The following is an 18717-nucleotide window of genomic DNA, read 5'->3' on the forward strand; positions in this document are numbered from 1 at the left end:
CACACTAATTTAACTACAAAATTTATGAAATTAAACTAAAAAGCATTTAAAATACTAAAAACATTAAAACATAAAGCCATGTATTAACTCACCAAATGTGTGTTAAAAATAACCATGAAGATATGTTGTAAATTAAGAGAAGAACAGACCATGATGCATGGTTAGTACTCAAATTACTAAAACGGTTCATTTCGTCGATGGCAAGTCCAAGCCTAAGGTTCCTTGGTTCAAGGGCAAAATCTAGAAACAATGAATCGATTTTCTTCCATTGCAATGAATCGGCTACATGGAGAGTTTTTCCATCATACAATCTTTCATTTGCATGCCAGTTAGTCTTCTTTGCGTCACTAGCATTAGAAAACAATCTCTTGAACCTTGGAATTATCAATAGATACCACATCACCTTTATTGGAACACCCTTTCTAGTTGCACCATCATCGTCATCAACATCATTGTCCTTCTGTTTATAGTGTGGCACCCCACTTCTCGGGCACTCATTTAAGTTTTCAAACTCTTTCCTATATAAGATGAAATCATTACGAAAAGCATGTATTTTGACATAGTTCAAACCCATTGGAAACAATATCTTCTTGGCCTCATAAGTACGGTTTGGAAACGTGTTACCTTCATGAAGCATTCTTTCAACAATTCAAGCAATTCAGTGAAACTTTTATCCGTCCACCCACCTCTTGCCTTAAGATTAACTAGTCTTAACACAACTGACAATCTTGTAAAACCTTTACATCCCGGTACAACGAATCATCCACGTCTCTTCACAAATTATCTGCCACATTATCTTTCTTGAAAGCAGCGACTTATATCACGAATGATGTCTCTTAGATTATCAGTCATACATTCATCATCTTCAATTTTTTGTTACAAAGGTCTCCTTTTTGTTCCTTCACCATGCCATACCCATTTCGTATAATTTTGAACAATTCCATCACAGCCACAATGATTGAATATAACATCCCTTGGATGTTTTTGCGTATTATAGCAACTCATACAAGGACACCAAAAAATCCCATTATTGTTACGAAGGTTTTTATCTGCGGAATCAAGAAATTGTAACAATCATTTCTCATACTCGCCACTTAATCTATGGGCTTTCATCCAACTACGATCCATAATCAAATAAAGCTTCTGAAAATAAAATAAAAAAGAGTGCAAAAATATAGCTTCTCAACAATAAAAACAACAACAACAATAAAACAATGCACAGAGAACAACAAGAACAATGGTAATGGAGAACAACAAGAACATACCATGGAGCTCCTTGGAGAAGAAGTGGTCTTTCGTTGGCTGAGCTCCTTGGAGGAGAAGTGTTCTTTCGCTAGGGCTTGAAAATTGGTTTATATGGACATGGGAGTTAAAATTAAAAGAAAATATATCTCGGTAAAAATTAAAAAAATGAGGTAGATTAGCCGACGTAAAATATATTTAAAAAAATCTGCCTTTTGGTCTTCAAAAGAATAAAAAATTAGGGAGTATTTATCTTGGTTTCCATAAAAACTGAGGTAATATATCCGACGTAAAATCTAGAAAACATAATGACGCCTTTTTGGTTCCATATATAACATTAAATATCAGCATTTGGGAATCGAACCTCAAACCCTTAGCATATATTTATGTCATTTTATAAATATCCGAGGTAACATTTTTATTAACATATTTTTTTAAATAAAACAATTCGCTCCACTCACATGTACCCGCGGTTTTGTTTCGTACGTTATGAAAACTTCATCATGAAAAGCGTTATTTGTTGTAGTGATAACTCACATTTGTTGGTCATAAGACTCCTCTAGATTGAATAAAACCCGTAATACGCTCTTCCTAAAGACCACTCTTTACATGAAGCGGTGTCGCACACAACTTGGGGAACCACGCCAAATCGATCATCAGTATCACCTGTCCATGCTAAGAAATTCCTAGGTTCCAGATCTTTTCTAGTATCGAACATTGATCATATCCACATGATTCTAAGGGAAGATGTGGTGGTCATACTCTTTTAGAAGAACATCCTCATCATCGATCCCAACCACGTTATTCTTGGAGGATGGATAGAAATTTTGACATATTTTTGGTTATCATCAGGGAAAAAATCTTGTTTTGGATTCCACCTATCTTTTCATTGTCCCAGAATCCAAGGATAGACCTTTTTGGCTTCCCAACAGAAATTATTTCTCCTTCCTTGTTAATTGCCATTAACTTAACGATCCTCCTCTTCATAGTCCCCTTAGAATGGTGTTTTTCCTAAGAAGCCCTGCATTAATGGAAGCGATATACTTTACTTTCCCTTTTTGGAGTTTCTCTTCCTTGTTGCATCTATTTTTTCCCTTGGCTCTACTCACAGCCTCAACAACTTTCTTGAGGGCACTTTCTCTTAGAGAGGGGACAATTTCTTACTTGGAGACTCATTTGCCTCCCTATATGACCTCTCCTCTAGTATTGATCATCTTCGGCTTCCTTCCTAGATATACATGGTGATTGGTCTCTTTTTTTACTAGTTTTTCAATTCCATCCTTAAGGTGGACGCATTCGTTGTTATTATGGCAGTAAATTTTGAGGAAATAAAAATATTTTAACTTATCCGTCCTAGATGGCTCTCTCACTTGATTAAGGTTCTTGATCTCGACTTCTTTGAATTAAGAATTGGTGCATTCTTGCCAGATTTTCCCCTTATTATGTTCAAAGGAGTGTATGTAGAAAATTTGGCTCGAGGTCCTTAGTCTTTATCGTCTCTGCGAAGATTATTGTCTTTTCATGGAGTTTGAACGTATCTGGGGTTTCTCATCCCCTAGTATTTCTCTTCACTTAGGCTATAAGTTCCTTCTAGCCCTAGTTATCCTCGGAACATGCAGCCTGATCTCAGTCCCTTTTGAATATCCAACATTTTAATCCATCATATGTACCTCCTAATTCCACTGATACCCTGGTAAATTGATCGGTGTACTCCCGAAAGGTCTCTTTCTTCTACGTGATATAGTATTAGGTTGTTGCTTTCGAGCGCTAAAATAAGCAGGGAATGAGCCACATAGTTACTTCCACTAATTCATTCTCTTATAGGAGGGTTTCAAACCAGATCATAACATCTCCCTTAAGGGTTAATGTAGAGATCTAGCATTTCACATCTTCTTAGGCATGTAATAATCCAATAAGGTGTTCGACATGTTAATATGAATCTCTCGTACTGTTGTAATCTCTAGCTTTGGGGGCTTCTTATGAAGGAAAATCATGATACAATGCGCAGCGGAAAATAAAATTTTTCCTTTAGTGATCATTAGGAATGGGCATGATCAGTGATAGAAATGGTTACTTCTAGTGGCAATTAAAGTCTTTGATGCATAATCGAAAGAGTGATCACGAACATTGATGAAGAACAACGCCTCTACTTATTCCACACGAATATATGTCTTCAGTCACAGTGCTAGCTCATACGAATGAAGGCTTTGAGTGAGAGATAAGGAAAATACGGCTAGGGTTTCTAAGACCTAATTTTCATCTAGTGAGAATTCTTCTTCACAAGGGTTCTATTTATAGAACCCCTTGTGTGGGCTGCAAGCTAAAAAGCCCACTTATATGTACGAACATCATACCTTATGATGTGCCATATATCACTTAAGCGTGTAGTACCTTACCATATTCTATATTCTACTTAATTGCATTGTACCTTACGGTGTCCTATAATTAACTTAAGTGCACTGTACCTTACGATGTTCCTTATTTATAATATCTCTCATCAATTTGTCCTTGTGTGTGACCCTGTAGGTTCTCGCGACTTTGGAAATTATATTAAATCAGGAATTTAACATAATAAATAGTAAGCGGTATCTAGCAACACATTACTGCTACCCAAGTCACGAAAATGTCATGTGATCTGACAAAACCTTTTCTGTGATAATACGTGTGTGTACAATTACCCTTTTGCCTTTATGTCTATATTGAACACTAGGAATAGACTATGTCACCCTTGTCCAATTCAACATTGGGCCCTTACACATTTATCCTGCTACGTAGGATGGCAAATTCCATCAAGGTCACACATGTCCCTCAGCATGCTTTGTGGAGTATCCATCAACTATCTTTTGTAAGTATCAGATATGCCTAAGAGGGGGGGGGTGAATTAGGTTTTCAAAAATTAATCGGTTTTATGAGAATGTCTTTACTAACTTTTTGGTTAAGTGTTTGAAGGCTTTTGATGGTTTTTATCTTTTTCTTGGTAATGGTGATGAAAGCGGTAAAAGCGGAAAGATAAAGAACACAACGATATATACTGGTTCCCCTCACAATCCGAGAGTACTCCAGTCCCCTTTCAAACACGAAAGAGATTTCACTATAGTTAGAATGATTGTACAAGCTTATGCCTACTATCTAACCTATAGGGTGATCAAAGGTTCTTAACACCTTTAAGATCAATCAACACTAATGTGGATGAAGAACAATCCTCTTCAAACACACCACTTACTTCCAACAATCCTGGATAGTAAGGAAACAATATTCTTTGAATTTTTACAAGAGTTTTTGGATGAAGTTTGTATAGCAATATCAATCTTGGATTGATCTTCTTCTTCAAATAAACAATTCTCAAAATGAATATAACTGTTCACAATGTATGCATGAAACTTTGAATGAATTCTCAATGAAAATGTGTATAGAAAGTTTCACTTGAAAATAAGGATTTGATGAACACTTGGAAATATTGAAAGATGAAGATTATGAAATTTATTAATTGTTAATGAAGAAGGTGTTTAATGATTATGAAAGATGTAGTATATATAATGTGTTAAACACCTCTTTGAAAGGTTATTTTTCCATGAAACAATGCAATGATCAAGTGGTAAGAAAACAATTTCGTTTGAATGAAATCATGCAATGGAAAAACACACTGGTTCAGTAGGAACCGGTTCCTACCTGGGACAACCCGGTTCCTGCTGAACGTTACAACATAAAAATTTGAATTTTGAACTGAGGAACCGGTTCCCACCTAGGGACAACCCGGTTCCTAGTACTAAAACACAGAACTGAAGAAAAAGAGAATGCTGGGAACCGGTTCCCCCATAGGGACAACCCGGTTCCTAAAACCTTATTTTGAGATTTTACATATGAAAAAGGGTTTTAAAGGAAATATTAAAGTATGAAACTTGTAGTATGTTTATGATATGCATGGAAATATATTTGTGAACAATTATATGTCAAAGTGAGTATTGTTTATACCTTTGATGCTTTAGCTCGATTCTTGAATCTTCATAATTTCTTCAAGACTTTGAAATGATGTGTTTTTGCTTAAGACTTGAAATACTTTTTGCACATCCTTTATGAAAGCTTGATGTCCACATTGTCTTCATCAAAACCAAATATACTCGAGAAGCTTGCAATTACATTCTCCCCCTTTTTGATGATGACAACCAAGTCTTGAAATGTTGTTTTGAAAAAAATTGTTTTTGTGCTTTGAAAATATGTTGATCAATGCAAGGCTCCCCCTATGTTAGAGACTCCCCCTAAATCCATGATTTCTTCTTTGATTTATGGTGATGAGTTTATTTGATAGTTTTTCAACTATGGCCTGCATTTTTCTTTAAACAAAACAACAACAAAATACATGCATATTCTTCTCCCCCTTTGTTATTATCAAAAAGGATGGGGAAAAAGAAAGAATATATATGAAACATAAACATAACACAATGTTGAAATAACATAAACATAACACTTATAAACGATACGATACGTAGTTTTTACGTTTTCAACACGAAACATAAATAAATAATCCTAAACATCACAAATCATAAATAGAACAATGTCTAGAAAGCATAAATAAAAACGAACAATAAAACATAACATAGAAATAAAGAGCACATAATTAATCACTTTCATTCATTTTCTCTTCATCATCACCATCATCTTGTTCATCTTCCTCTTCACTTCCTTCTTCTTCTTGATAATGAGCCAAGATGCGCCGTTGAGTGCGTTGAATTTCGCGCATTTGTCTCCTCATAAGATTATGCTCATAGTTGTTTTCCCGCTTGTTGTTATCAATGGAGGTTTGAATGGAGCAAAGCTTGTTGAACATCATCTCCATTGTATAGCCACCTTCGGGAGGTTGAGGAAATTGTGGCACGGTTGGCTCAAGGTCAACTTTGTAGAAGAATCTACCTTCACGATCCGTAACAATTCCGGTATTCTTAAGAGCGGTTGTGGTGGTGATAGCACACTCTTGTTCATCCATAAGTTGCATGTGGCGCATAATTGAAAGAGCCCAATTTACTTCAATACCAGGTCTTAGAGCAACCAAGACCATTAATTCGAACTCATTGATCCTGGAATGGTTAGAATTCTTTGGAAATAAAACATAAGCAATGATAAGATGGAGCATCCTATCACTTACCGATAGACTTGAACCGAACATATTGAACTTGTTAGCAAGTTGTTGGCGAACCGAATCACGTTGAGTAGGTCGGCACATATCAACAAAAGTATCAATCTTGCTATATGGTAGCCATTCTTCCGGAATGTTACCTTGAAGGAGCACTAAACCTGCAGATGGAATTCCTAACACTTTTCCGAATTCCTCAACATCTAAACATATTTCTTTTCTTGAAACTTCAGACAACAAAGTGAAATCACCAAAATCATCGGTCACTATCTTAAGGTTATGGTAAAATTCTCTAACCAAATCCGGGTAATAATCACCATGGTCAAGCACAAAATTAGCTACCCCTGCATTAACTAGCCTAGCCGGAAAATTGAAGCTGTGATTAGGAAAGTCAGGGAGATTACCATACTTTGCCTGAAGGAGATTCCTACTACGAGTGTTGAATGTGAGTCTCCGACTCTTGACAGTTGGATGGATCTCTTGAGGCTCTTCACTTGTTTCACCAACTTTGTTCTTCCCCTTAGCATTTCTTGTAGCTCTTGGTGCCATGGTTGAGAATTAGGGTTTTGGTTTAGGATATTTGGATATGTAGAATGGAAGATGATTTGAGTGAGATATGTGAAAGAGTGGAGGATTATATAGTGGTTTGAGATAGTGGGTAATTTAATTTTGAGAGTTATGGTGAGATAATGGAGTTTTAATGAGTTTGACAATGGAGGTGGAAGGGTTGGAGAAGATGAAGATGAATGTTGAATGAGAGTGAATGTGAGTAAATGAGAGTAATTGTGTGGTGTTAAGAGATATAGTATGTATTGAAGAAAAATAGAATAAATAAAAGAAAATAACTAAACAATGCTAGCCACACAAATATTCACGTAACAGCCAAAAGATAAGGGAAAATCTGGAAAAAATCTTCGTGGGAACCGGTTCGTCCCTACATGGGAACCGGTTCCTGAGACACACAAAAACTTCGCCTCTGGATTTTACTATGGGGAACCATTTCCTCCCTACATGGGAACCGGTTCCTGGACAGAAAAAGTCCAAAAACTTTTATTTTATGAAATATAAGGCATATATATCATACATAAACATCAAGACATAATATATGAACATTCATAAAGCACCTTTTGACACATAAAATGTTAGAAATGTGTACCTTCGATTTATGATAATGAAGAACATATTTAAACATCACCTTCATCTAAAATTCCAAGCTCTCGTCGAATTTTGTAGAACGATTCTTTTGGAAGAGGCTTGGTGAAGATATCTGCAAGTTGGTTATGAGTATCCACAAATGTTACTTCGACATCTCCTTGAAGGACATGGTCTCGGAGAAAATGATGTTGAATGTCTATGTGTTTGGTTCATGAGTGCATGACCGGATTTTTTGTGATATTAATTGCACTTGTGTTGTCGCATCAAAGAGGAATGCATCCGAGATCAAGTCCGTAGTCATGAAGTTGTTGCTTAAGCCAAAGAATTTGTGCACAACAACTACCTGCTGCTATGTATTCTGCTTCGGCCGTACTAAGAGCAACACATGCTTGCTTTTTACAAGCCCATGATACTAATTCATTTCCAAGAATGTGACACGTACCACTTGTGCTTTTACAATCAGTTTTACAACCTGCATAATCCGCGTCAGAATAACCAATTAAGTTGCAAATACTACCTTTAGGATACCATAGCCCAACGTTGGTTGTTCCTTTGAGATACTTCATGATCCTTTTAACCGCCATAAGATGTGATTCCTTTGGGTTTGCTTGAAAGCGAGCACAAAGACAAACACTAAACATTATGTCAGGATGGCTTGCCGTCAAATACAATAAAGAACCAATCATACCTCGATACTTAGTAATATCAATTGGAGTACCGGATTCATCTTGATCAACATATGTATCGGAGCCCATTGGAGTATTCATTGCTTTACAATTATCCATATAAAACTTTTTCAATAATTCTTTACAATATTTGGACTGATTGATAAAGATTCCATCTTTGAGTTGCTTAATTTGTAGTCCAAGAAAGTAGTTCATCTTTCCCATCATAGACATCTCGAATTCTCCTTGCATCATTAATGAGAATTCCTCACACATTTCTTTGTTAGTCGATCCAAAAATGATATCATCAACATAGACTTGAACCAATAAAGTGTTACTCTTGATTTTCTTAATGAACAAAGTTTTATCAACCTTACCCTTTTCGAAACCTTTTTCACACAAAAAATTGCTAAGTCTATCATACCATGCTCTAGGTGCTTGCTTTAATCCATAAAGAGCCTTTCTCAACTTAAAGACATGTGAAGGATTCTTGAAGTCTTCAAATCCTGGGGTTGTTTGACATAGACTTCTTCATTGATGTAGCCATTCAAGAATGCGCTCTTGACGTCCATTTGATAAAGCTGAAAATTTAATGAACATGCATAAGCAAGTAAAAGACGAATAGCTTCTAACCTTGCAACCGGAGCAAATGTTTCTTCAAAGTCGATTCCTTCTTCTTGATTGTAACCTTGGGCCACCAATCTTGCTTTGTTTCGAACAATTATACCATTCTCATCAAGTTTGTTCTTAAACACCCATCGAGTACCTATGATGTGTTTATTATTCGGTCTAGGAACAAGTTCCCAAACTTGATTTCTCTCGAATTGATTTAATTCTTCTTGAATTGCATTTATCCATTGATCGTCTCCTAAGGCTTCATCAACTTTGGAAGGTTCAATTTGAGAAACAAAAGCCATGTGTAAGCAAGCATCTTTGAGATTTAATCTTGTTGCAACTCCTTGGCTAATATCACCAATAACTTTATCAATAGGATGATCTCTATGAGTTCTCCATTCTTTTGGTAGATCATTGGTGTTTGATTCTTGTTGTACACTTTCTTGTTGAACACTTTCTTGTTGAACTTCCGGTGCCTTCACAATTGTATCATTTGAAAGTTCTTCCGGGGGTAAATCTAAAGGATCATCATCATCACAAACAACTATTTCCTCTTTGGAGGTGTTAGTCTCATCAAAAGATACATGCATGGATTCTTCAATAGTAAAAGTTCTTTTATTATAGATTCTATATGCTTTACTAGAGAGAGAGTAACCAAGAAATATACCTTCGTCGGATTTCTCATCAAACTTACCAAGATTGTCTTTGTCATTGTTGAGAACAAAGCACTTGCATCCAAAAATGTGAAAGTGAGCAATGTTTGGCTTTCTTCCCTTGAAGAGTTCATATGGAGTCTTCTTTAAGATAGGTCTAATGATTACTCGATTTCCAACATAACATGCCGTACTAACCGTATCCGCCCAAAAGTATTTAGGAAGATTTGCATCACTAAGCATTGTTCTTGCAAGTTCCACTAGAAACCTATTTTTCCTTTCAACTACTCCATTTTGTTGTGGAGTTCTTGGTGCTGAAAATTTATGAGAGATACCATGTTCTTCACAAAATTCTTCAAATGATGCATTTTGAAACTCTCCACCATGATCACTTCTTATGGATACAATCTTTAATGACTTTTCATTTTGGATTTGTTTTGCATACTTCTTAAAGGCTTTAAAAGCATCACCTTTCTTTGAGTTTTACCTCATTGGTGACTTCATCGATGATCAAGCATTCTTCCTCAGTGAATTTGATCTTGAAGCCTTTGTCACAAAGTTGGCTAATGCTTAGAAGATTATGCTTTAGTCCTTCAACATAAAGAACATCTTCTATGGATGTGAAAGGTGGTGCACCAACTTTGCCTTTGCCAAGAATTCTTCCCTTATTGTTGTCTCCATAAGTGACAAAACCCTTGGCCTTTAGCCTTAGATCTGAAAATTGGTTTAGGTCTCCCGTCATATGCTTTGAACAACCACTATCTAGATACCATAGGTTTGAAGTGGTCTTCAAGCATGCCTACAAAACAAATTAAGTTTTGTTAGGTACCCAAGTGGCTTTGGGTCCATCATAGTTAGTTCCTTTCTTCACCCATACATAATGTCCACTAGGTACACTAAAGTTTCTTACATAACAAGCATTGGGTGTGTGACCAATAATACCACAATAAAAACAAGTAGGTTCAAAGTTACTTCTATATCTAGGAGGATGAGATTTTTTCTTAACAAAGTTCTTCCTTTTAGGATAATGTTGCATTACTTTAGGCTTTTTCACTTTCTCTTGAATTGGTTTGTTACTAGCCTTGACAAAGATAGTCTTGTTGGAACTTGGTTTATCAAATTTAGAAAAGCCAAGTCCTCTTTTATCATTTGGGTATCTTTGTGTGCTAATAACATTTTCCAATCCAATTTGCCCTTTTTCATATCTTTCTAAAACACGTTTTAATTGGACGGAAGGAAAGTGATTCACAATTCTTGCATGCAACATTATCTTCTTGAACACTAATCATTTTTTCTTTGTCATCTTTATGTTCTTCTTCAATTATCTTTACCTTCTCTTCTAAAGATGATATTATTTTCTTTTGAGATGAGATAGTTTTATAGAGAATTTTGCATTCTTTTAATAATTCATCTATTGCACCTTGTGCACCATTATCAAAAAGAGAATCATCATAACTAACCTCGCCTTCTTCATCGTCTGAGTGGTGAGATGCCATTAGTGCTAGGTTTGCACTTTCGTCACTATCGGAGTCCGATGAGGAACTTACTTCATTATCTTCCCATGCTATGTAGGCCTTTTTATTTTAGAATTCCTTCTTGCCTTTGAATCCATTCTTCTTAAAAAGTTTTGGACATTCCGGCTTTATGTGTCCTTGTTTCCCACATTCATAGCATGTTACTTCTTGTGATGAAGTGGATGCTTCTTTATCCTTATGCTTTGAGAATTTCTTCCTTTTGACATAGTTAGCATTATCAATATTATTTTTATTACCGAAAAATTTGCCTAACCTTTTTACAAGAAGCAAGAAGTTTTCATCTTCATCCGATGCATCTTTCATTTGGCTTTCCTTTGAATCTACCTTTAGTGCAATGCCTTTGGATTTCTCCTCTAAGTTCTCATGTTTTTCCAATCTTCCAAGTTCCGTTTCATATTCTTGAAGCTTTCCAAATAATGTTGCGGAAGTCAATTTTGACAGATTTTTCTTTTCGGATATCGCCGTCACTTTTGGTTGCCACTCCCTTGTCAAAGATCTGAGCACTTTAAGATTAAGTTCTTCGGTAGTAAGGGTCTTACCAAGTGCCTTCAAGTGATTTGTCAAATGTACGAATCGGTTTTGCAAATCGAGAATAGTTTCTCTGGGCTTCATTCTAAACAGTTCATACTCTTGGCTTAAAGTATTCAATCTTGATCTTTTAACTTCAGTGGTACCTTCATGAGTTTCTACAAGAGTATCCCATATTTCCTTTGATGTTGTACATGCCGATACTCGGAAAAATTCATCCATACTAAGAGCACCTTGAAGAAGATTGACCGCCTTTTTGTCAGCAAGAACCCTTTTTCTATCATTATCATCCCATGACGCTTTAGGTTTCTCCGATCCAACACCATTAACGACTGTTATAGGGACATGAGGACCTTGTAGGACAGCCTCCCAAACTTCTTCTCCTTGTGCTTCTAGATGAGCCTTCATTCGGATTTTCCAAAAGTCAAAATATTCACCACAAAACAATGGAGGCTTGTTGTTAGAACCACCATCTTTGAAAACCGGATTTGCGGAAGCCATTCTGGATCTTTAGGAACAAGTTACCTATAACTTGCTCTGATGCCAAATGTAAGTATCAAATATGCCTAAGAGGGGGGGTGAATTAGGTTTTCAAAAATTAATCGATTTTATGAGAATGTCTTTACTAACTTTTTGGTTAAGTGTTTGAAGGCTTTTGATGGTTTTTATCTTTTTCTTGGTAATGGTGATGAAAGCGGTAAAAGCGGAAAGATAAAGAACACAACGATATATACTGGTTCCCCTCACAATCCGAGAGTACTCCAGTCCCCTTTCAAACACGAAAGAGATTTAACTATAGTTAGAATGATTGTACAAGCCTATGCCTACTATCTAACCTATAGGGTGATCAAAGGTTCTTAACACCTTTAAGATCAATCAACACTAATGTGGATGAAGAACAATCCTCTTCAAACACAGCACTTACTTCCAACAATCCTGGATAGTAAGGAAACAATATTCTTTGAATTTTTACAAGAGTTTTTGGATGAAGTTTGTATAGCAATATCAATCTTGGATTGATCTTCTTCTTCAAATAAAAAATTCTCAAAATGAATATAAGTGTTCACAATGTATGCATGAAACTTTGAATGAATTCTCAATGAAAATGTGTATAGAAAGTTTCACTTGAAAATAAGGATTTGATGAACACTTGGAAATATTGAAAGATGAAGATTATGAAATTTATGAATTGTTAATGAAGAAGGTGTTTAATGATTATGAAAGATGTAGTATATATAATGTGTTAAACACCTCTTTGAAAGGTTATTTTTCCATGAAACAATGCAATGATCAAGTGGTAAGAAAACAATTTCGTTTGAATGAAATCATGCAATGGAAAAACACACTGGTTCAGTAGGAACCGGTTCCTACCTGGGACAACCCGGTTCCTACTGAACGTTACAACAGAAAAATTTGAATTTTGAACTGAGGAACCGGTTCCCACCTAGGGACAACCCGGTTCCTAGTACTAAAACACAAAACTGAAGAAAAAGAGAATGCTGGGAACCGGTTCCCCCATAGGGACAACCCGGTTCCTAAAACCTTATTTTGAGATTTTACATATGAAAAAAGGTTTTAAAGGAAATATTAAAGTATGAACTTGTAGTATGTTTATGATATGCATGGAAATATATTTGTGAACAATTATATGTCAAAGTGAGTATTGTTTATACCTTTGATGCTTTAGCTCGATTCTTGAATCTTCATAATTTCTTCAAGACTTTGAAATGATGTGTTTTTGCTTAAGACTTGAAATACTTTTTGCACATGCTTTATGAAAGCTTGATGTCCACATTGTCTTCATCAAAACCAAATATGCTCGAGAAGCTTGCAATTACATCTTTATGGTCATCTCGTTTACGGATAATGTTTGATCAGTAATAAAGTGCTCGACTCTACATCTAGGGTCCATAGTGGTTTCAGGTTGAAGGGTGGTATACACCACTTATCACCATGAGAATAACTTATGATATTTTGCATAACATTCTATGTAGTATTCTCTTAGTAGTCAATCCAGTATAGATACTAATCCTAATACTCATACCTTTGTCAAGACTTGATAACTCTTTACCCATGATACATGAGATGTGATTAACAGTCTATTTTCATAATAGTCTCAATGTTTTAACGTTATCACACTTCACATTAAAGCTCGACTACGGATAATTGAAGAATAATGTCCTTATATTTAATGAGGTCTCGTGATTAAGTCACACTAAACATTTCATTAAGGCTATGTTTGGGAGTTTGGAGGGGAGGGAAGGGGAAGGCTTCCGAAATCGAATTTTTAAAAAAGTATAGAAAAATATTTGACATTTTTTAAAAAAATGATTTTGTTTAGAATGATAAAAGAGTCATTATCATTACAAAAATTTAAATTTTCAAAATAGTATAACAACCTAAAAGATATTTGGAAAATTTATGTAAGCCCTCCAAAACCCTCCTTCAATACAATTTTTGAGTTCTCCCATTTTATGGAGTTTTTTGGTGTTATGAATAAAATCAAATCCTCCAAAACCCTCCTACCCAAAATATTTTTATTCTTTTCACCCAATTCTTCCTATTTTCCAAAGCCCTCCCCTCCCTTCCCCTCCAAACTCCCAAACATAGCCTAAACGGACTAGCTATTCTAGGGACTTTATTATTTTAGAAAAACGAACATAATAAAGAAATGTATTTTATTATTAATAAATAATTCGATACAAGTACCAAAAGTATTGGCCTTTAGGGCTTACACCAACATCTTAACCTAAGGTTACCATTGTCAAGAATGTGTATGAAGAACTAATTCCTCTTTTGCTAAGAAGGAAATGTATGTATGTTGTGCCTTTCTCCTCTCAGGGAGTAGTGTGCTGGCGAGCTACTTGGAAGCCGAACTTTTGGTGGAGAATGACTACCACTTTTCCTTCTAAATTCGGGTGGAGGAGTCTGATGTCTTTTATTTCAGTTACGACCTAGCGATTTAGGGATTGCTACATAAAATGGTATGACTCCTTGGTTGCTGCTCAAAACTGCCTCACACATGGTACTGGTTCTCGGAGGAGTGGATTGCAAGTTCTCTTCAATACTGAGTATCATGTCCGCCAAGGCTTAAGAGTTTTGATGTTGTACTAAATTATAGACATTGCCCAACCGATCAAGAACTCATTGCATGCCTTGGTTAGCTTGTAATTGTCAAATATTTGGGAGCATCTCTTGATCAAGTATTAACGGTTGCGATAGAGGTTTCTTCAAAGGTTGGCCTTTGCAAAATTATTATAGAGGTTGGAAAAACGAAAGGTCTTAAAGTTCTCTTGTTTTCTCACGGAGGAGCAAAATCTTCCTGTGTAGGAGCTGATAGTGAGGTCACTAGAACTGTCGGAGAAGGAGGTGGAGTTTTCTTTGTTTCAGCGGTTAGAGATCCGGTGAGACATTGAGTGGCGAATATATTAATCTTCGATGTCACCATAGCTTTGTGAGTTCGATATCCGATCCATTCGAAAAAGATAGTACTTCATGAGAAGAAGATGGATAAATAAGTGAAAAATAGTTTGAGAGAAAATAGATTAAATACCTAAAATGGCGCGAAATAATCTTTATATAATATAGATGGTTAAAACCGTTAGCGTGAGAGATGAGATGGAGATTGTGATCATTTTGTTCACGCAAGGATGAAGGTCCACATCACATGTTTTATGCATTCTTCATTGACATTCATTATTGAGCCGTTTTTGTAGGCCTTGAGGGAGTTTGAGAACATTCACCTTCCTTAATATGATGTCATGCTTTTTTTTTATAAATATATTTTAATATTTTAAAAGTTATTTGAATTTTGCGTTGAGATGTGGGTTGGATTTACCAATTAATTGTCTTTGAGAAAAACGCATGGCGGTTGTAAGGTGGCCTCATCTTGTGTATTTGTGTAAAATTTTTTTGCTGAAGTACATACGATTGTACATTGAAGTTGTTGCGTATACTATCCAACATTATCTCTCTAAATTTTAAAATTATTTTATCTACAAATATTGCTATCCGACATAATTCAGCAAATTACAAAAACCTGTATATTTCCTCGCATCTTATCCCCAAAAAGCTGTTTTCGATCTCCATAACTTTCATTAATGTAATAGATAATGTTAAATCAATGTGGTTTTTGACATGTCTATTTCTCTCACAAGTCCCTAACTCATTAACCATTGTACATATCTTCCTCCATCGTACTTTAATTGGCTCAACTATTAGTTTGATATGAGTTAGAAGTTGTTGCAACCTTAAATATGGTCTTTCTCAAAGTTAATTACATGTTTGCTACGTACAGATTCTTGTTAGAAGATTTGGGTCATATAGGATCTAAACTATTGTTAAAAAGAATACAAATTATTGAATTTTATTGAGCCTACGAATTAATCTAGTTTACACAAACCATCATTGATTAAAACCTCACATCTTAACCAAAGACAATTAATGAATCAAATTATTTTATAATAATTATGCAAATGCTAATGAGTATTTCTGAGACACTCTTTAAGTGTTTAAAGATAATAATTCTTGATAGGTTGTGTGATGGAGCTTAAGACTGCATGTTTTAAATAAAGACAATAATGATAATCTTTGTTAGGTTGTGTGATGGAGCTTGTTAGTAGTGTCTTGGGAACAAAACTATGGGGATTAAATTTATGTATATCATAGAGTAAGTCTTGTCAGAGACGTGCGTTGATTAAAACTTAGGTTATTGAATGTTTAAAGTTATTAGTGGGCGATTATACTTTATGTTGAGTATCCTGTAAGTAGAGGTGAGATCATTAGTTCTAGTTCTGGTTGTTACTTATATGGTAGTCAACCCGGATAGAAGTTATTAAACCTCGTTTTTTATGAACATGGATGTTGAGGTTTGATCAACATGATTATGCATTTACTTGAAAGAGACCATGTACGCTTGTAGATATCAGTGTGTTTGAACTCGAATTATTTTCTAGGCATGAAGTGAAGCAGACATATGAGGGTTCCCAGAAGAAATATGCAGCATATATTCTGATGAAATTTAAGATAGAATCATGTAAACCGATGTTGACTCCAATGAAAAAAAAGATTGAAATTAGAAAAAGAAAGTAGCAGTTATCTTGTCAATTCAACAAATTTCAGAAAGCTGGTGGGAAGCCTCAGATACTTGACAACAACAAGACCTAATATAGTTTACACAGTTGGACTTATAAGTATATTCAAGGACTCGCCAAGACAATCACATTGGCAAGCTACAAAGAGATCTTTGAGGTATTTCAAAGGAACAATTGATGAAGGAATTTTTTTTATTCAAGTTCTACTAACCCAAAGTTCATTGGATACACAGACAATGATTAGGCAAGTGAAACCGAAACTCGAAAAAGCACTTCGAGTTATGTTTTTCATCTCGGTACAAGCATGTTTTCTTGGTCCTCTAAGAAACAACTAGTAATTTCTTTGTCAACACTAGAGGCAGAGTACATAGCAGCAATAAATTGTGCTACTCAAACAGTTTGGTTGCGAAGAATATTAAGTGAATTGCAATATCAACAAGATGGTTCGACGAATGTATTCTGCGACAACAAATCAACAATTGTTTTGACAAAAAATCCAGTCTTTCATGGGCGTAGCAAACACATTAACATCAAACGTCATTATATTCGAGACCTAATCAAAGGCAGAGAAATTGTAGTGGAGTATTGCACTTCGAAAGATCAAATTACCGATATTTTTACAAAACCACTCAAAACTAACTTATTCTAAAAGATAAAGAAGATGTTGAGAATGATAAAATCAAATTTAAGAGAAGATGTTAGATGAAATAAAATTTACATTTGAATTTAGTCAATAAGAAAAACCATGTAGTTACATAAGTTAGTTTCAAAAGAAGTCTTGAATATTGGATAGACTTTGTTTATCAAAGCTAAAAATATGCAACTACTCATTAATATAAATAATTATTATCAATTGTAATAACATACTCATAAAAAAAAAATTATAAAGAAAAAGCTCCAAAGAGCTTGCGAATTACAGAAAGTACTAATTATTATTTTAACTTAATCAATTAAAAATCTTAAAAACTCATTTGATATACTACTAAAATATGAATATTTAAAATTAATATAATAATAAAACTAATAAATATAATATTATTATTTAAGCTAAGATACAATTTTGAGCTTATAGTTTAGAAGCTTGTGACAGTTTAGACCTTTTCGATAACGATCTTTTCATTTCGAGTTTATAGTTTATTTTACTAATTTATAGCTTATTTTCCAGACACTATTTCAAATAGCGTTTTATCCTATAGTTTATTATGTTTTCTTTCTTTTTTATCCTTATTATTTTAGTAAAAACTTACTTTTATCCTTTATAATTTATTTTAATTTAAAATAAAATAAGGTTTTTTCTTTGGCCACCTCCCTATGGGGGTCACCCCCAGCGAAAATCCCAAAATACCCCTGCTTCGGAAATGAACTTCCGAAGCGCTTTTTTATTTTAAAAATTTTTCTTAATTCGGAAGTGCATCTCCGAAAACACCCCATGGGGGGTGTCTTCGGAGATGAACTTCCGAAAACACCTCATGGGGGGTGTCTTCGGAAATGAACTTCCGAATTATGCAGAAACTGTGTTTTTTTTTTATGTTTTTTCATAACAGTCTCGCATTTTAATTAAACGCAAACGCCAAATAAAATAAGCAATAGATAAACTGAAAATACTAATATGATAAATAAACAAAAAAAATACTAATCCGATGAAAATAATATATACAAACCGAAAAAAATAAAAATAGTGTGCTAAAGATACAATCCGATAACAAAAAATATATAAACCCGACCACTACTGGGTGTGCCTAAACCTCTCGCCCTGAGACCTCCTCTGCCGCGTGTATGTCGCCGCACGGTCCGCATCAAGGACGATCATCTCCATCACCGCGACTGCCTCTGGACCGCCCTCGCACATGGTCGTTAAACCACTGAGCTGCTGGTTTAAACAGACCGAAAATCTTCCTGGAGTGGTTCACCATTTTCAATGGCTCTCTCTCCTGTTACAAAAAAAACAAATAAGCGAGAAATAAACGGTAAAATTATAAAAAATGGTGACAAATAAAGGGCTAAGTTAAAAAAAAAATACCTCTCCCTCCCAGATCCGCCGAGCGACGTGATCCTGGTAGTGAATCAGCAGGGAAGTGTCAAAAGGCCCTCCCGGATAGCTAT

This window comes from Vicia villosa, unplaced genomic scaffold (genome assembly GCF_029867415.1).
Source record: "Vicia villosa cultivar HV-30 ecotype Madison, WI unplaced genomic scaffold, Vvil1.0 ctg.000283F_1_1, whole genome shotgun sequence".
Classification (NCBI taxonomy): domain Eukaryota; kingdom Viridiplantae; phylum Streptophyta; class Magnoliopsida; order Fabales; family Fabaceae; genus Vicia; species Vicia villosa.